Consider the following 21,006-nt stretch of genomic DNA (forward strand, 5'->3'; position numbering starts at 1 on the left):
TATAGCAAGTAGAAAGGAAGTCTTAAAGACCCCCATTGTCATTAATATTTCCCTCCCCCCCCCCAAAAAAAAAAAATATATATATATATATATATAAAAATAAATAAGTCTGTGCAAATGAAGGCAATAGCATAGACTCAGTAACTACTGTGTTATCAGAATTCACTCACCCTAGCCAGACACAGGAAACAACAGAGAAACTGATGCCAAAATTCACTTTCAAGAGTTCCAGGATCTGTAATAGTGAGAGCACATACTAAAAATATGTGGTTGCATTATTTTTGTCATCTGACACAAGACATTAGCAAAAGAAAGGTCCAAACAGTCCAATAATTTTAATAAATTACTTGTGGAAACAGTATCCTTTAATACTGGAATGTGCTCTTGATAGTAAATAGGTAGGTAACTAGGGATACTAAATTTGGTTGGTAATGGATTTAACTTCACAAAATGAATACAATTTATCTATGCCCTCCAACTGAGAACTGAGCTTTATATCCCTCTCTACCAAGACAGCAGTCAAAGAGCAATTAGACCTGTTATGAAGTATTATAAAGCCATCATTATTTCATGTGTGAGAGCTCTCAGATTTCAGTAAAATAACACAGTCACTGCATATCACATTTTATACAATCTCAAGATGACAGATTTTGTAACTTACTAAAGCAAGACCTAGTGAAATTTTCCCTGTATGTGTATACCCACTGCACCTAACCAGCAATGATGGAGCAAATATTTTTACATCTAAGACTGTATAGAACTGCCATAGATCAGGTAGATGCATATACTTGGTATTTACTTGAGATGAGAGAGCAAGGAATGTATTTTATATAAGCCAAAATCCAAGAAATTCACATATCAGACCTCAGGGAATTCAACTGTAATCCACAAAGTTTGACCAGTGTAAAGTAGACAATGTTTCTTCCTTACGTGAAGCAAGGTGTTTGGATGTTGAATGTCCAGTGTTATTGTCAACAAGCTGTGCCCATACTTAGGACGCAGACCAGGTCAGTGAACCCTGTCTGGGGTGGCAGGGGCAGAGACAACAGAGAGACAACCTTCTGAAGTATCAAACAGCTCAACGGCATTTCAGGCTTGCAGGGATATTATAGCTTGTAAAACAGTATCTTTAAAAGTGTGCTAGGGAGGTATTGAATGAGGGCAACTTCTCTTCTAGACTGATAACTAAGAGCTTCTCATACAAATGACAGGCATCCCTTATGTTTTGTCTGCTAGCGTGTTCACACTATCGAGGAACAAAACTCATGGAAATAACTACATTAGAAACTTGGAGAGATTCAAGAAAACTTCTAGATTTAGATGTTTCCTAGGCTGCACAATTGTTGGCCAAAAGAAAGAGCACAATTAAGGGCATCAGAGAAAGGAATGAGGGAATGAATCAGGATTGAAGACATCATGGTGCATCTGCTGTGCCTGCTGAAATGGTAGGGAATGGATTACATAGATTAACTGTGTCATCCTTCATCCTAGGGATCATATGATACCTCAGGTCTCAGTAATACAGTACATCTGGAGTGAAAAATGATTTAGTATGAAACAGTCATCAGCTTTGTCTGAACAGATGGCTACCAGTCCTTGAAAAGAAGGTGGAGAGTTGGAAAAGTCAAGTACACCCACATATACTGGGGTCAGAAATGGCAAATACTAACATGTATCTGGGGGAATTGACTGACTTCTGGCTGCACCTGGGAAACAAATGAAGGACCTTTTTCCCCTATTCCAGTAGACCACAGGAATAACAGTGGCCTGCCCACGACCCGCTAGTTCAAAAGTCCGGTGTGTGGAAATGCTATGCTGAAAATGGAAAACATGCCTCCTTCTGAAGAAACTGCTGAGCTAAAGGTCAGTACTCATAAACAGTACTCATAAGCAAGCTCGTAAACAGAAAGCCTATTTTTTTGTTTATTTGTTTGTTTTAATGTGAAGCAAATCCCTCAATCTAAGCTCCACAATTCTGAACTACCCTGGACTTTCACTTTGGATACAGACTTTGTGTTTGGCCACTATGATAATGAGGAGGCAAAATCTTGGCTATCATGAAGGTTCTTTAAAAATTTAGACTTCATTCAAATGTTGATGACTTGCATTCTAAATAGAAATATGTTAGACTTTCCTTGGCTCCTCTTATTTAAGCCCATTTTTTGTTGTGGGTATTCGGAGGAAAGCACAGTCACACTGAGTGACGTAGAGAAAACATAAGTGGAGAAATAGTGGAAATAATTGAAACATCTGTGAAAACTGAAAGGAATCAAAGCTATCTAAATAAGTACACCAGCATATGGATAATTAGGTCCAACATTGCTCTCCTTCACACCATTTCAGTGTGAGTAATTCCAGGAAGCCACCTGAAGCACAACAGCAGCATAGAAACTATCACAAACTGTACATAATTTGGGCCAACCACTTTCTCTGCTATATTGTGAATGCATGCATTACAGAAACCAAATTTTCTACATGTACTTTGATGCCTGTATAGGACACATCCTACATGATTGAATGACTTTCCTTTCAGATGGCCTCTAGAGCAGAAAATGCTGTCTGTCCTAAATCCAGTAACTCCTGTTCTTCAGGAAATTAACCATCCATAAGTCATGACTGCAATGGAAATAAATATTACTGATCATACAAAAAATGTGGCCATGCAGACAGAAAGCGAAAAGCAAGAGAGGAGATAATGGAAACCCAGACACATAAATCAATGAATTTAAGACTACTTAGAGAAGGGAATTCATTCAACAATGTACTTCTATTAACATCCAGGTTTTAACGTAGAAGATACAATGGTTTTGAGCCACTTATCTCAAGTGAATTAAATGACAATTGTAATGTAAGTAGTGCCCTTCCTCCACCACAAACAAATGATGTGCCCAAAGTAAAACAAAGCAAATAGAAACCAACTCAGAGGATGAGGTTGGCAGTGAAATCCAAGAACATTTCCATGTCCTGTTTACACAATTAGGGGCACCTGCAAGGAGAATAGACTATTTTCTTTCCTAGTGAAATTAAAAATAAAGAGCCAGCTTGCCTCAGGATGGATGTTACTGCTTGCAGAGAGTTTCTGAGACAATAGATTAGTGCTTCTAATCTATGCAGCCTTGAATTGAACGTCTTATCACAGAATATAGTGAAATAGATATACAAGTACTCAGGAAGAACAGACAGAGAAGTGTTTTAGAGTAAAATTGAATGTTTAATAGTAAGCATTTTAATAATTGCTGAGATGTGAATTAATTGATTTGAAACAGAAAAATCTTTCCCACTGTTTTGTGCTAAATTAACAGCCAATGCCTTTACCTCCACTGAGACAAAGCATGCTGGAAAATGAGAATAGGAGTTGAGATACAGAGCCAAATTTGTCTGCCTCATGTTTGATCTTGAGAAACTCCCTTGTATCCAGTGCAAACTGGCAAACTGCTCACAGTGCCCCTCGAGTAAAAAAAAAAAAAAAAGAAAAGAAGATATTATTTTATTTCTGCTCACAACAGGTTATCCACCAGTCAATCAGTCAATCTCACTTAACTTACCTATCCTGCTCCCCAGCCCCAGCCTCAACCACAAATAAGAGTTACCATTGGTCTATTTTTACAAGTGGAAGCAGAAAGACAAAGTGATGTTGCAGCAGGTGCCAAGGACAACTGTATTGAAGCCAGTGGCTGCTGAATTCTGGCTCCATTGTTCTGATCCATGGGCCCTTCAGGTTGTGGCCCCTGCCCAAACACTACTGCAGAAGACTGCTGGTCTTGTGAATACCAACTTTCACTATTAAATTAATACAACCAAAGTGATCAGAAGACAGAAGCCAAGCTCAGCAATCCTTTGTTTATTAGGCAAAGGACACTCAGATGTGAACTTTAGCTTGTCTTGTCATAGCCTCTGCAGGTAGAAGTGCTGTGCTCTCCTTCAAGTCAGAGGGTTAAACCACAACAAGGTCAAGGTCCAGTCACAAAAGTGGTGTGACCATTGCTATAGGAAGGATGAAATGCAAATGCAAAAAAGGTCTAAACCAGAACACATCCTAACTACGCTTAAAGTCAGGTATCTGCCTCAAAGATTAGAGCTAGGACAGAAACTTATGCAAAATGAAAGGCAGGATTCTCAGTCAGCATTATTTACAAAACCCTAAAGCCTTGCTCTCATTTTGAGTTGAGGCCAGTTTACACTGAGCCACACAGAGAAGAAAGAAAACACTTTGGGGCAAAAGACTTAATTTCTCTCATCTGAAATAATATGTCTGCACTGAGCGGTATCACCAAGTGTTTCTTCATCATGAATATAAGCAGAAAACTGTGCTACACATGGAGACTTGACACCTCTTTCAGAGTCCTTCAAGCCTAGTGTGGGATAGCTACTCTATATTTCACAAAGGTCTGCCAGTTGCTGCCATGACTGCTGGTACTGCTGCCACAGTAGAAGCCAACTTCCTCTGTGTCACAGTGAGTCCCTCCCCTCTGCTCGCACAACAGACTCTTTCATATCTCATCTCTCAGTGACAGTGTTCTCCAGAAAGGAGGAATTCTCTGCCTTGTCAACCCTGACCCCTCCCAGAATCTCACCCATTTTTTCAAGGCACATCTCAAAACCTGTGGGCCATATGCACATCCACAATCCTGGCCTGGAGTCAGTGTAATTCCATTACGCAGAGTGCAGATCCAGCCCCACAGTATGCGTTTTTTTTTTCTGGTGCCTTTGCTTTTTCTTCAGCTATGTTCCTGCTTCAGCATGTTCTGAAAACTTTGATGACACCTGATGTGGTGGTGGGATGCTTTGCAATCTGTGCACCTTCTGACCACAGCCTAGTGTCCTCAAACCATGTAAGTTTTAGAAAAAAAAATGTTTTTAAAGAAATAATTACACAATACATTTATTATAATAAAGGGGAAATTAATTTCCTTTCATCTTTAGGAAAAATGGTAATTATGATAAAGAGGCAAATGGACTTTAAAAACTGTCTTAGATTCAGAGAAACTGGAGAAATACCCTAGCTAATTTCCTTTTACACTAGTGAAACAAAGAGCTATTCCTATGCACTTGGTAGATTTAAACCAATGTACAACAGCAGCATTTAGGAAGAAAATAAGGTCCTGTATTCTTTTAATAGGACTTGAGCTTGGTGCCATAGTAAAAATGAATGCTGCTGCAAAACATATGCTAAAAGCATGCTTTCAATAAGTGTTCTAGCTTTCAGGAAGCATAAGAAGAGTGCTGATAAAACTTTGGCAGAAGATCTCCAACATCTGCTTACTGTGATCCCTGTTAGAGTGGGATGGGATGGGATGGGATAGAAAAATAGAATAGAATAGAAAATTAGAGTGGAGTAGAGTGGAGTGGAGTGGAGTGGAGTGGAGTAGTTCAGTTGAAAGGAACCTAAAAGGATCATCTGACTTTCTCAGGGCTATCCAAAAGCCAAAGCATGGTACTGAGGGCATTGTCCAAACACCTCATGAACACTGAGAGGCACGGGGCACCAACCACCTGGCTAGGAAGCCTTTCCCAGTGCCTGACCACCCTCACGGCACAGAAATGTTTCCTAACTCCCAGCCTGGCCCTCCCCTGGCTCAGCTGTGCACCCTGCCACAGGCGAGAAGGAGCACGGACCAGCACCTCCCTGCTGCTTCCCCTCCCCAGGGAGCTGCAGGGAAACCTGGGGTTCCTCAGCCTCCTCTTCTCCAGGCCAGACAGCCCAAGTGTGCGCAGCTTCTCCTCTCGGGGCATGCCCTCCAGGCCTCCTGCCAGCCCTGATGCCCTCCCTCTGGGCACCTTCAAGTGCATGAACACCTTTTTTGTGCTGTGAGGCACAGACCTGCACACAACATACTAAAAATAGTGGGAGAAGCCCCTCTATATGCTATGCTGTATTAATGCACCCCAAAATGCAGCTTGCTCTCCTAGGTGCCAGGGCACATAGCTGGCTCGTGTTGAACCTACTGTTCACCAGCACCCCCAGGTCCCTTTCTGCAGGGCTGTTCTCCAGACACTGGTCTCCAAAACTCCAAAACTGTGCCTGTGTCCAGCATTACTCCATACCAGGTGCAGCACCTGGAATTTTCATCTGTTGAGCTTCATATGCCATTTCATGCCATTGCTAATCGCCCAGTGCGCCATTCTGACCAGGTCCCTCTGCAAGGCCTCTCATTGCTCCTGGGGGTTTCAAATTCCTAAAACTTTCTAATACACTCTGCATAAAGCAAATTAAGAAGGGAGGGGACATGAGGAAAAAGAGATTTACAAACAACTCCCTTGCCCCTACCTTCATCAAATTTGTTTCTCTCTTTCTAAAAGGAAAGGCACTTTTTCACCATCTCTATTTTTCTATTAAATTTACAACCTGAAGTGTTGTAAAGAAACCTGGTTAGCAATGTGGCAATACAGTCTGACAAAATAATAAGTTTGGAAGGTGGAAACAGCTTGAGTATGAGTCCATCTAGGTCAGAGAACTGCATGCAAATTTTGGCTGTTTAAAGAAACAGTCACCTTGCCAGGATGGGAGTTCTTGAGCTGTAAAAACCTTTGATGGGGGAAAAAAAATAAAAAAATAAAGTAAGGTAAACATCAGGAAAATTTAAGGTTTCCTGTTGGAAAAATTAATTAATTAATTAATTAATTTAAAAAATCCAGCCATAAGGAAGTTGAAATCCTGGAATTGTTTCCTTGCCTTTATATTTCTCTCTTTCTTTCTTCCTTTCTTCCTTTCTTCCTTCCTTTCTCTTTTATTATTATTTCTTTTTTCTTCTTCCTTTTTTTTCTTTTTACTTTTTTTCCCATTTCTTCCTATCCCTCAATTTCTGGAACAGTCATTTTTCACTACTAGTGGGTGATGGACTTCCATATTTCCAGATATAAAGTAAGAAAACAGTCTTTTTGGGGAAAGATTAATTTCCTAGTCCATCCTTTCCTTTAAAAAATGGCTTTCATATTTTAATCTCTGTTTTGTCAGACTGTCAGACCTTCACAATTTGTAAGTTAGAACTGAATCCTGAATTACTGACAAGCTTTCTTGGACATCATTCTTTAAAAAAAAAAAAAAAAAAAAAAAAAACAAGAAATGTGCTGTCCCTACCCCAGAGAGGTTTTGTTAACTTCACTTCTGAAAAAGCCCACATTTCAGATGAAAACTCTAAGCAGTCTTACTTTCTGTGGACAGATGCACATACTGGACATTAAACTGAACCTATTCATAATGGGTTCATCATAGCACCCTCAAAGCAACTGCCAAGCAACAGTAACTACCATCTCTTTTTATTTATTGACTATTTTTACAAGTATGGGAATGACAAGAGGAAAAAAAAAAAAAAAAAGCAAAATAATAACTTGCATAGAAATATATAATTTGTTTTCAGCCATGATGCTTACACTGGAAATCTATATTATTGTTGTATGTGACTATTTATGCCCCCAGTGCTAAAGGTACACATAACAATTGAAAGTCATTGTTCCTGTGCTCTTTGTCATGAACACAGGCTAAGGAAGTGCTGTTACTCACACTTTCCAAACAAAGAACTATAGCACTGACAAATGCAACAGGCTGTTGTCAGCGGAACAAAAACTAAAAGCAATTTTTCTAGCTTTTCAGAAGTTCCAGATAGCATTATCTCCTTCTTACCTCCCCAGATCACTTGGCTACCAGCACATTAGCACCAATGAAATGCTATAATGATAGCATGCTGGGCATGAGGAAAACTATTATCATCATGTATCAACACCCCAAGAGAGTGTGTCCTGACTACCTCAAGCTATTTTGTATGTTACAAATAGGAAGGAGGAAAAAATAGGTCCATTGGAAATGTCTTTCATTGTTTTGTTTCTTGAACTTATGTTACCACATCAAAAGTAGTTCTATATATCCTCTAACTTTCAGCTTTTCTGATTAAATATATATATATATCAAAGGCATGAAGTCCCCTTTCATGGGGGACTTTGAAAATTATGACCTTTCTATCCCCAAACATAAATATTTAATTACATCCCTGTCAAATCAAGCACAAAAAACCCCTCAGGTCAAACCAAACCAATGCATAAGGGAAACAACTTGGGTAGAAAGAATAATACAATGGCATAAATATTTCTACAAGTCTCCACAAGATATCTATTTAAATATTAATCAAATTTTAAAATATGGTTCATGTGCCACAGTGAACAACCAGATTTTCAGAAATTCTTTGCAACCAGATTTTCAGAAATTCTTTGCAAATGAATATGGAATTTAAGAAAATGTTTTTTTCTTTCAGGAAGATACTTAGCTAGAATACAGGTAGACTACCAGTTCCTCTACAATTACAAATCATTATATTCAAGGCTCGACAAAAGTCAATGCATTATGAAAGTAGGTCACACTAAGTAGTCAAGTGTTGTGCAAGGCTTGGAAATTATTTGCAGAAGTATTAAGGGCCATAGTTACCTATCTTCTCTTTGAAGTATATTACCACAGATTATTTGTTTCCAATATTTAGAAACATTTTAAACAAAAGACAGGGCATTTCTTGGAGAGATACCAATGCAATAACGAATTGGTTACAACCATTCAAAAGGGACAACCACCTCCAGAGTACACCCCCTTTGCTTTATTTCAGTATTCTTTCTGAATCGTATTATTTCTGAGTACATCAGTACTCTTTCTGAGAACTTGTACCAGGCTGCAGCACATCAGACTATTCATGAGGGAGTTGCTTGAACATTTAAATAAAGAGGAGGAAGACTTATGAAAGGATCAATAGCATTTCACAAAAAGAACCTGCCTGAAATGCTTGTCCATGTATCCAAAATAGTATTAAATTAGTAAAACTATTTACTTAGTTACAAATTCCTGGCCTTGCCTTTGGCTAGCTCTTTTGGTGCATGATGGCTAAACTTTTCTATTTTAGGTGCAAAAATTTATCAGCATGCTATCCTAAAAAATTTAGAGATTCTTCCAGATTATACAACTTGTAATAATGATAAATTTTCACAGAGTGAATTCCAGATGCTTCTCAATAGCCATTTGTAATAATTTGGATATTAGAGTCCTTTCAGCAGGGAAAAAAAAAAAAAAAAAAGGCCTTCACAGACTGTAATTCATCTCTCATAAACTTTAGGTATGTTTCTAAATACCAGTGTTTACTACAATCAGATTAACTAAGATCTGTTGTTAGGTTTCAGCTGGGGAAATGCATTCTTTCAATTAAAACCAGTAATTTTTAATTATTTTTTTTAAATTAAATCTGGTACCTAAAGGGGGCTTACAGGAGAGCTGCGATGGGACTCTTTGCCAGGGATTGTAGTGACAGGACAAGGAGTAATGGGGCTTTGGACAACCTGGTCTTGTGAGAGGTGTCCCTGCCCGTGGCAGGGGGCTTGAAATGAGATCATCCTAAAAGGTGCCTTCCAATCCAAACCATTCCGTGATTCTATGAAAACTGCCTTAATATTTTCTGTTTTTTTCTACCTAGAAGATACAACTTGTGTACCTAATAAAAGGCATAAACTTTTAAACTTTTTCTTCAAGAAACCACATGCTCATGAGCACAGTGTACCTAGAATGTTGGCCAAAGCATTCCAGGCTTTCCAAACACCTGGCAAGAAGTCTCTAAATCACAGCAACACTCAGCACTGCATTCAGCTTTGGCCAGAATATTTAGCAAACATCCCACAGCAGAGCAAGTTAAAACATAGGTGCAGGAGCACTACATATGCCTTTCAGGCCAGCCTTCTCTCCCCAGGGGTGTGTTGCCACCCTTTGGAGCCCAGATGCACAGCCAAAAACAGCAAGGGCAGGGACCAGCAGTGCTTGGTTGCATCAGGTCACTGTCCCTTCAGATCAATGCTTCTGCAGCATCACAGGGCTCTCTGGGCTTCTCTCTTCCCTGCAAATGCTCTCCCCAGGACCTAGGCTGTATGATACTGAAGATTCGAAGTATCTCTTACTCTGTATTCGGACAGGACGTTATGGGTGTGACCAGGTTTCATGTCACATCAACAGTGAATAGATGAGGGCTGCACTTCCTCACTGGTTATATAGAGAAAAGGAAACCTAAGAAGCAGGGTCACAGAAATCAGAAGCCATGAGAAGCAACAGGTGCCTGTATACCTTCACCTTACTGAGATATGGAACCAAAATTTGCAGGGTAGGCAATGCTAGTTTATGCCTGTTTGAAGCAGCAAAAAGAAACCCTCAGTGGAGATTCAGACATGTCAGGAGATAAGGGAGGGGACAATGCCCTTTTGTTTTATTTCCTTTATCACTTTGTCAAGTGATTCTACAGGTGACAGAAGGAATAGGCACTGGAAATATTGCACATACTCAGCCCAAATGCCTAGTCAAGCTGCAAAACACCTCAAATTCTGACCCTAGCCTTCAACAAAACAGGTGAGGCATCAGCTGAGTCCTGTACACCAGTTCCTGCCCCATTGCCAAGTACCGAGATCAGAAAAGCTGGAAGCTAAAGGCTGCAAGTGAAGGATCTGAATTTTCTGCTTATCCTTTATGTTCTGCAGCCAGCAAGATCTGTGGGATGACTCTATCATCTCTTCTCACAGTACAGATGTCAGCATCCAGGAAAAAACAAGAAGGGAGAAGTACCTGAAAGCAAAACTTTTCCAACTTGCCTGTGAAAGAGTTGATGGAGTGCAGTGCCAGCAGCTGGAAAATCAAAGCACTTTCTATATGAATTCTATATGAATAATTTCTATATGAATTCAAAGAAAATTAATATTAACAAATTGCTCACGTTAAATCCAAGTTACTTTTTGCTTTGAAATTGAGTAGCAATTAATATAACCTAAATTCTGGGTTGTTGTGTTCCTATGCTTGAGAAGTGGGAGTGGGCTGTGCTCTTGTAGACCCTGCCTCACCTGTATTTCCATCATGTGCTCCAAAAGACACTAAATTTCTGAAAATATTCCTAGGTTATTTGAGAATGCTGTGAAGTAAAGTGGGTAAACTGCCTTCTGAAAAAATGTTAGTACTTCAACCAGTAGCAAACTTAAACATGCTGTTGGAAACCCTAGTTCAGTATGACAGATCATTTCATGGACAATATGTTTACAAGCCAGATGTCACAAGGAAAATGAAGCCTACCCATAAGCATTGTTCAGATAAATATTGACTACATCTAATGGCGGTTACTAAATAGATCAAGCTAATATGAGTGGGGGAAAAAAAAAAAAAAAAAAAAAAAGAACCAATAGATAAATTTTGTCATGCATCTGTCGCTAACCTCATACTTTTTGCCATGCATTTGGAGCAGGAGACCAAAAGGGGACAAATTGGATAGTCTGACAGATACTATGTTTTTTTCATTCCCATTGAAAGCACAGTTCCTGCAGATTTCCCATCAGAAAAGACTGCAGCAGTCAGGTATGTGAAGGAAAAGGAGTTGCAAGCTGAGAGCAAATGCTCCCAGGTGCATAAAGAGATGTGAGAAATGTGCTGGGGGTGGAAGCAGCAGAGGAAAACACCTGGTACCAAAAGGAGCAAATGTTCTTAGAGGAAGGATGGGGATAAACAGTGCAGGAAGACAATTTCTGGACTTAGGAGGATGGAGAGTGTAGAGGGATGCTGATGGACTAGAGGGAAATACTGAGAGCCCTCAGAGGTAAAGAGAAACCCCAAGATTAAGTGGGAAGGAAGAAGTGTGGGAAAAGGCAGAAGAAGAGGTGTCCAAGTGCTAGGAAGAACAGCTACTTTGGAAATTCGGATTTTGCCTTCACTGAGTAATTATACTACTAGGTGATTTGGACTAGTTTTAGAAACATACTGGCAAAAACACACTGTCTGTCATGATGAAGATCCCTTACTCTGCTGCATTAAAGTGCAGCTATATGAACTTGCAAGATCTCACTAGTGAGCGGTATTCAGTCCCCTTAAAAAAAAAGCAGATATAACAGATTAAAAGTACATGTGTGGAGCCTGTCAATGCTGAGTAGACTACATATTAAGAATTTTAATAAAAAGTATGTATGTGAGTGGTTAAAATCTGACATCCTTCATTCCTGCCCTTTTGGCTTGTGCAAAGCTGGTCATCAAAATGAACCAGTTCACTGATGCTCACTCCAAATGTCAGTGCAAATCCTAAATTAATGGATTGACACAAGTTAGAGAACTTCTGCCATCTTGCACATTGAAAGAATTATACTGATGATGATTTTATGATTACTTTTTTCCATAAGTATGATTGGAAAGGCTGCTCTCAAATTATGGAATGCAGTTTTCTGCAATAATATGCTTCTTAAGGAGTACTACTCAGTTCTTATAACAGTTAATAGAACCAATGGTGCAAAATGAAGCTAGAAAACAATGGAATTACAGCTGCTTGTGGCAGATCAGTCCAGACTCCTTGTCTCTGTGGAATTTATTACAGTTCAAATAACTCAACCAAACAACTTCTCCACAGGAAAAACTCATTGAGAGTCAGTTCAAAAATATTTTGGTCTGTTAGTTTGGAAGCAGCTAGCTTGTTTTGCTGTAACAGGTCAGTAAAAACAGCTGCTGACACATCAATGCTACAGATGTGAACTAGAAATCAGCATGTGGGAATCAACAAGTGTCATCTTGGACTCAGTCCGTTATTTGTCTGTTGTTGTTTTAGCTGACAAGTGGGTCTGGGCAAGCCCAAGTGATCTCAGGCCAGGTAATTTCTTAGAATCGTAGAGTCATAGAATCATTAAGGTTGGAAAGACCTCCAAGATCATCTGCTCCAATCATCCGATGTCCACCAATGTCGCCACTATACCTAAGCACCACGTCCAACCTTTTCATGAACACCCCCAGGGACGGTGATGCCACCACCTCCCTGGGCAACCCGTCCCAATGTCTGACTGCTCTTTCTGAGAAGAAACATCTCCTCATTTACAATCTGAACCTCCCCAGCACAACTTGAGGCCTTTTCCTGTAGTCCTATCACTAGTTATCCGTGAGAAGAGGCCGACCCCCAGCTCCCCACACCTTCCTTTCAGGTAGTTGTAGAGAGCAATAAAGTCTCCCTTGAGCTTCCTCTTCTCCAGACTAAACTTATTCTTACATGCCTTCCTACTTTGAATACCTCAGAGAAGCACAACCTCAGATACACATGGAAATCTGGAGATTTGGCATTTTTATCAAAACATAGCGCAATAGCAAGTGATCACAATGACTAGGTTTGGTGTTTTGCTTTAGAAATTACGTTCTTCAGAAGGAGATTTTTGCCTTTAGTAAAGTCACTCTGAGTTATCTGAACACTTGAAAATAGACAAATCCACACATGTATCTATACTCTGACATTTCATGCTTGTTAACGTGATAACTGAAATAGCAGTATGGCAAACTGAGCAATCTGGGTGACTTCTGGGGTGCATTGAGGATAACATCTCAGTGCAGACAGAAGATAGCCCAATGAGAGAAATGTTACTGGACCAGCACAGATGAACTAATTAAAGAGGTCAAAACTGGAAAAGGTCTGGGCTCCTGTGATCACGCCCTGGTAGAGTTTGTGATCTTGAGGGATATTGGACTAGCAACAGAGACAGGACACTGAATTTTAGAAGAGCAAAAGATTGTTAAAGATGGATGAGATCCCTTGGGAAACTGTCCTTAGAGATAAAGGAACTGTTCAGGCTGGCAGCACTTTTCATAGAGCAGAAGAGCTCTCAATTCCCATGCATAAAAGATCAAGCAGAGAAGGCAGGAAACCATCATGGCTGAACAAGGATCTAGTGGCCTCCTGTGATGGAGTGACTACATCACTGGACAAGAGACAAGCAGCTGATGTCCTCTACCTGGACTTCTGTAAGGCCTCTCATATGGTCCCATACAAGACCCTTTTCTCTAAATCAGAGATAGAGGGATTTGAAGGGTAAACTATTTTATGGATAAGACATTGGCCAGATGGACACATCCAAAGAGTTGTGGTCAGTGGCTCATGTCCAGGTGGAGATCAGTGATGAGCAGGTGTTCCTCAGGAGTCTGTGTTGGGACTGGTGCTATTTAATGTCTTTATCAATGATATAGACAGTAGGATCGAGTGCACCCTCAGCAAGTTTGCAGACAACACTAACCTTAGAGGTGCAGCTGAAAAAACAGAAGGAAGGGAATGCCATCCAGAGGGGCCTGGACAGGCTTGAGAAGTGAGCCCATATGAAGTTCATCAATAAGGCCAAGTGCAAGGTGCTGCACCTAGGTCAGGTCAGTCCCAAATATCGGTACCAACTGGGAGATGAATGGATTGAGAGTAAGTCTGTGCAGAAGAATCTGGCAGTAGTGGTGGATGGAAAATCAGACATGATTTGGCAGTGTGTACATGCAGCCCAGAAAACCAACCGTATCCTGGGCTTCATCAAAAGCAGCATGGCCAGCAGGATGAGGGAGGTGATTCTCTCTCTCCCTCTGCTCTCATAAGACCACACCTAGAGTCCTGTGTTCAGTGCTGGGGTCCCTAATATAAAAGGGCATGGACCCATTAGAGTAGCTCCAGAGGAGGGTCATGACTAGAGGGCTGGAGCACCTCTTCTTTGAAGACAGTCTGAGGGAATTGGGGCTGTTCAGCCCGGAGAAGAGAAGGCTCCAGGGAGACCCTATAATGGCCTTTCAATACTTAAAGAGGGCTTATAATAAAGGGAGAGAGACTTTTTACAGGGGCATGTAGTGATAGGACAAGGGATAATAGTTTTAAACTGAAAAAGGATAGATTTAGATTAGATGTTAGGAGGAAGGTCTTTACTGTGAGGGTGGTGAGGCAGTGGCACAGGCTGCCCAGGGAAGCTGTGAATGCCCCATCCCTGGTGGTGTTCAAGGCCAGGCTGGATGGGGCTTTGACCAACCTGGGCTGGTGGGAGGTGTCCCTGCCCATGGCAGGGAGCTTAGGCAAGATGGTCTTAAAGGTTTCTTCCAACCCAAAAAAAAAAAAAAAAAAAAAAAAAAAAAAAAAATCTTTGTTTCTCTGGCTAACATAACTTATTTTCCACTAAAAAAAAAAAAAAAAAAAAAAACATCTGTCAGAGCTGCTGAACTCCACAGTTTTAATCAATATTTACATAAGCTTCTCCGTGCAAACAGGAATTGTTTCTCTATCATACAATATCAGCTCCAGTTCTTTTTCCAACTTCGCTGTCTTTCTCACAGACAATGTACATCCAAGCCTAACTGAAGTTTATTGCCAAGCAAATTAATTCTAACAGAATGAAACATTTTCCTGAACTGAAAGGCAATATGCAATAAATACAAACTAATTTAAGCATCAGCTCCTCCTACTTTGATTTTTCTTCCAAACTAAATGCTATTGAGAGGCTGACAAGTGAAAGTCTGTCATTGATGTTTAGGAACAAAAGACAAGACTTGAAGAGGACTGCAAGCCAGCAGACTGACAGACCTACAAAGCCACAAAATTGCTTGATATGCAGTGCTTTGCAATGTCCATTTTCACACTGTCAGCTATGGCAAACTATTCAGTTCCAAATATTTAGAACATGTTGCAAAATTTATCAAACAATAAGCCTCAGGAAAGTTTGTGACTAACATCAGCCTGCTGCCATCTTCTGGTGAAAATCAGAACATGGAAGAACCACAGGAAAAAACAATCAGTTCTTGCTTGCTCCCATTATCTTGAGCTTTTATCTTACAGTCAGCAGATGGTATGTATGACCCACGCAGCGATATAACTTTGAGAGAAACAAGCTAATTAAAATTGTCTCTTGAGGGATCACAAATAATGATCTCACAGGGAGTAACAATCATTTTCACAAATCTCCTTTCTCTGACCCTTTACCATACCTAGAGTAATGGAACAGTTGTGCAGAGGAACAAGACAGCTTCAGCACTAAGTAGTACTGCTATTCTACCCGAAGAAATGGACCAGTCCACCAACAGTAAAACACACCTCAAGAGCCATCTACATGTATTTACATGCACTGGAAATAGGGGAGACAAAATAATCTCCTATTGCTCTTCTAAAATTCTCTAATTCTCCTAAAATCAGGACAGATGGAATTTGATACTAAGTAGGTAAAGCAAGGTTATGTTAACCAAGCCAGATCTGCAAGAGTATAAGCAGGTGCCCCTCCACTGACATCTCCTATCACTTCGTTTTGATTCTTGCCTGTTCTTTGTATTGAGTGTGTGCAGCTGTGAAACGGATTTGAGAAACCTACATGTGGTGACTCCACGGGGAAATCCAGGATTCACATCCCCAGGTCACTTCTTTCTATACATGCAATGAAAAGCAGTAATTTCTTCATGATAGAACCAAACTGATGGAGAAGGAAGACAGAGGAGAAAGCTGTTTAAGGGGCACTGTGACATTTGGTGTGATGCTTGGGATATCTAGCAGAACGATGACAACTTGCAAACCTTTAGCCCTTTTATTCCACCCACAACTAGCTCTTGAACTGAAGTTGTCTCACATGTCAAACTATAATTTAGGAAGACACTATTTCAAATATTTAGACCAACACTCTTGAAGTAAGATTACTCATACAGCACATCTGCTATAGGTCAATTGAGTGTCAGCTATTGCCAGAGGCACAAAATGCAGGTCTGCAAATTATTACATCAGACCATGTAACATAAAGGCATATGCACAGTTGCAGAAGGCCACAAGACTCACAAAAATGCACTACTCATACACAGTACAGCCACTGTTTTCCTGAAGGAAATACAGACCTGCACTCACAAACAAGCTTCACCAGAGCCTGAAAAGCAAAGAAAGGATTCTACCAAGGAAACTGAAAACGGATTGAAGGTCACAAGTGCCCTGCTGACATCAGAAACACAACACATGTACCAGTACCTATCTTCAAAACTCTACCAAGAGCAGTTATGTGTGCTGTCATAACCCTGGCCTGGTTTCAATAGAAAGACCCCATCATTTTTGACTACTGTCTTCCGTAAGAAGGTATAGTTCGTTGTTCCATGACCCACGAAAATGTGTAGATTTTGAAGCAACATAATTAAGCTTTTTGGTTTGTTTCTTGCTAGTCTACCTTCATTTTAACCTATTTAATACTTTCAGACTTTAATGTTTTATTGTTTTCCAGAATTGCATACTGCTATAATGTCATGTTGAGGCCTTTAAAAGAAGATATCTCAGAATGTCTAACATCACAAAAAAAACTCTTCTCTTCTAGATACATTTGATTTACCACTCAGTTGAAAAAAAAATAAATAAAATTGAAATGACATAAAATATTAATTTTGCACTCCTACCTTTTCAAAAAATGAAGAAAATGCTGACAAACTGATAAACTATAAACCCTTGATGAAATCCAGATTTTCTGGTAATTAGTACTTCCCTTGTTTGAGAAACAATGGCTATAGACATATGTTGAATAAAGCTTACTCAGCTGAAAATACATTCTTCTTTGATTAAATCTTGAAAGGTAACTTGAAGAGACAACTACCAGCATTGCCACAGAGATTGTTCTTCCTACTGCAGAAAACCTGCCTGGAAAACCGGCATAGCTGGTCAAGCCCCAGGAAATGACTCTTGCCTTGCACAAGTGATTTGCATTTCAGTTCAATATCAACAGCTTTGATTTTCTATAAATGGCTGTTGATACTCCGTGAATGCCTGTGTTAAACAGTGAGAGTGTGACCCTTAAATCTGTCTCAGCCTTGGTCCCTGTTGAAGACCAGCCTTCAGCTATCCCATGACTGACATTAGCAGGTAAGTCCAGGGCAAGGAAGATTTACCTCTGATGGAGGAGGATCATGTCAGGAAACTACACAAACTGGACACATCCAGATCCATAGAACCTGATGGAGCACTCAGTCCGTGAAGCACCCACAAGTGCTAGGAGAGCTCACACATGTTCTTTTGAGGCCACTCTCAGTTAACATTGTAAGGCTGTGGCAACCAGAATCACAGAATTGTAGGGGTTAGAAGGGACCTCAAGAGATCATCGCGTTCAACCCCCAAAGAAGAGGCTCCTCAGGATGGGTGGGGGGAACAACTGTCATTACCTTCTTTAAGGCCAAGAGCAGGAATCACAGAATCACAGAATTTCTAGGTTGGAAGAGACCTCAAGATCATCGAGTCCAACCTCTGACCTAACACTAACAGTCCCCTCTAAACCATATCCCTAAGCTCTACATCTAAACGTCTTTTGAAGACTTCCAGGGATGGTGACTCCACCACTTCCCTGGGCAGCCTGTTCCAAAGCCTAACAACCCTTTCAGTAAAGAAGTTCTTCCTAACATCTAACCTAAAACTCCCCTGGCTCAACTTAAGCCCATTCCCCCTCGTCCTGTCACCAGGCACGTGGGAGAACAGACCAACCCCCACCTCGCTACAACCTCCCTTGAGGTACCTATAGAGAGCGATAAGGTCGCCCCTGAGCCTCCTCTTCTCCAGGCTGAACAAGCCCAGCTCCCTCAGCCGCTCCTCGTAGGACTTGTTCTCCAGGACCCTCACCAGCTTCGTCGCCCTTCTCTGCACCCGCTCAAGCACCTCCATGTCCTTCTTGTAGCGAGGGGCCCAAAACTGAACACAGTACTCGAGGTGCGGCCTCACCAGAGCTGAGTACAGGGGGACGATCACCTCCCTAGCCCTGCTGGTCACGCTGTTTCTGATACAAGCCAGGATGCCGTTGGCCTTCTTGGCCACCTGAGCACACTGCTGGCTCATATTCAGCCGACTATCCACCATCACTCCCAGGTCCTTCTCTGCCTGGCAGCTCTCCAACCACTCATCTCCCAGCCTGTAGCTCTGCTTGGGGTTGTTGCGCCCCAGGTGCAGGACCCGGCACTTGGCCTTGTTGAACTTCATGCAGTTGACCTCAGCCCATCGGTGCAGCCTATCCAGATCCTCCTGCAGAGCTTTCCTACCCTCAAGCAGATCGACACACGCACCTAACTTGGTGTCATCTGTGAACTAACTGAGGGTGCACTCGATGCCCTCGTCCAGATCATCGATGAAGATATTAAAGAGGACCGGCCCCAGTACCAAGCCCTGGGGGATGCCACCAGTGACCGGCCTCCAGCTGGATTTGACTCCATTTACCACGACTCTTTGGGCCCGGCTATCCAGCCAGTTTCTAACCCAACGAAGCGTGCGCCAGTCCAAGCCAAGAGCAGCCAGTTTCTTGAGGAGAATGCTGTGGGAGACGGTGTCAAAAGCCTTGCTGAAGTCAAGGTAGACCACGTCCACAGCCTTTCCCTCGTCCACCCAGCGCGTCACTTTGTCATAGAAGGAGATCAGGTTCGTCAAGCAGGATCTGCCTTTCATAAACCCATGCTGACTGGGCCTGATCGCCTGCTTGCCCTGCAAGTGCTGCGTGAAACACAGGCCAGTCAGCCTCAACATCAACCAGTGTAGATGGCAGAGCAAACAATGCTGGAAAACCAATGCCAGGCATGAGAAGGACAAGAAGGTAATTTGGAGAGGACAACATGGATAACGAAGGAATGTCAGGATTAAATCAATCTGATAGCTTTCTGTAATGAGAAGACTGGCTTGGTGCATGAGAGGAAAGCAGTAGATGTTGCTTACCTCAACCTCAGGGAGGCTTTTGACATTGTCTCCCTTAATGTTCTCACAAACAAACTGGTGAAGCATGGACTAGGTAAGCGGACAGGACGATGGACTGAATAATGGCTGAGCTACCTGAGATGATCTACACTGCAAAATTCACAATCAAGCACTTTGATAGAAGTTACTACCAGGAATTTTGATGTAGTCCTTCCATTACCACGAACTGAGATCTAAACATTTCCATCTCATAAGAGCATGTAATGCAATATGGAACCAGGACAGCTATAAGCAAACCTGTTTCAAGGAGAAGGGAAACAGATATTTTTCACAGTTTACCTAATGATCTTTGATCATCTGTACAGCACTGTTCCTGCATAAGTGTACAGCTTTCTAGGTTATTCTGAATCACATTAGTAACACACAGCCCACCACTTCCTTTTTTTTCCTCACAGGCTACTTTAGCTACCATCTACCTGATTTGCAACAGCTACCAGTTGTGTCCTGTCATTTCTTTTCATTTAAGTATTGTCTGCAGGAGCTAAAGCATAGACATCACCAGTCCTATTTGGATTTAAAACATCTATCTTCCACACTTTGACACCTTTAATTAGTTTTATTTATTTATTAAGGATACTATGTAAATAAGCTCTTTAACCAATTAAAGATGTCCACACACAAACTCCAATGATATAATTGTGTCCCTGGCTCTTGTGTTGCTTTCCATTAAATATGAAACAGCTTCTTGCAGCTTTGCCTGCCTAGTTTTCAGAATTGCTTACTACTAAAATGCTTGCAGCTGGAAGAGACAGTAAAGCAGCCAGAACAAACATATATGATATGGATTAGATCCACTTCATGGGGATGTCTCTGCCTACATGTAAATGTATCAGAAACCACTGTTTGTGACAAAAAAAAAGCACCACCAGATATGGTACATGACCTATAACTATTGATATACCCAGAACAGGAACAGAAATACATGTATACCATAACCCTCTGCATTTCTGCTTTATGCCAACTCAACAGAGTTCCCCAGCTGTACTCATAATGAACAATAATGCATACCAGGCTGATGTGAACTCTGTGTGGGCATCTTTCGGTTTTTTGTGTCTTCATAATTTAACAATTTTAAAGCAAACTAAGGCAACAAAGATATTTTTTTCTACCTAATCATAATTTTACTTTTAACCTGCAAGTATGGGAGAATAGATCATACGCCAGAAGGCGTAAAGTTCATTACTACTTTCAAGAAAAGAGCTTGTGTACACTCACAAGAATTACACTTAACAAAACTACTAATGCATCCTGCTATTTTCAGTTCTCTCTTCTATTTGTAAAGCTCTCACCCTGTGTCTTTTCCAGAATTTGAATTTTTACAGAGTAAGTATCACTTTGTACCAAAGACAGTAACACCTATTCAAAAGCAGGTTTGTGGACAAAGTTTAAAGCTCTCCTAGAGAGGCAATCTGCTTACATAAGCCAAAATGGGAAGTCTCTCTGACATGTCTACTCTTATGACAAAACCAAGAACCATGCCATTCAATAGCACTATGTGGAAAAAAATCATTACTGT

General features: G+C 41.0%; 1 protein-coding gene across 1 annotated transcript in view; it reads right to left on the bottom strand.

Moving 5' to 3' along the window:
* Window positions 1–21,006, bottom strand: part of SAXO1 (stabilizer of axonemal microtubules 1) — a gene marked incomplete at its 3' end in the record, with an annotated part of 39,298 nt that overhangs the window by 17,382 nt on the left and 910 nt on the right. The window lies entirely within an intron of this gene.

The sequence above is a fragment of the Aythya marila genome (genome assembly GCF_965140915.1).
Source record: "Aythya marila genome assembly, chromosome: Z".
In the NCBI taxonomy this organism is placed as follows: Eukaryota; Metazoa; Chordata; class Aves; order Anseriformes; family Anatidae; genus Aythya; species Aythya marila.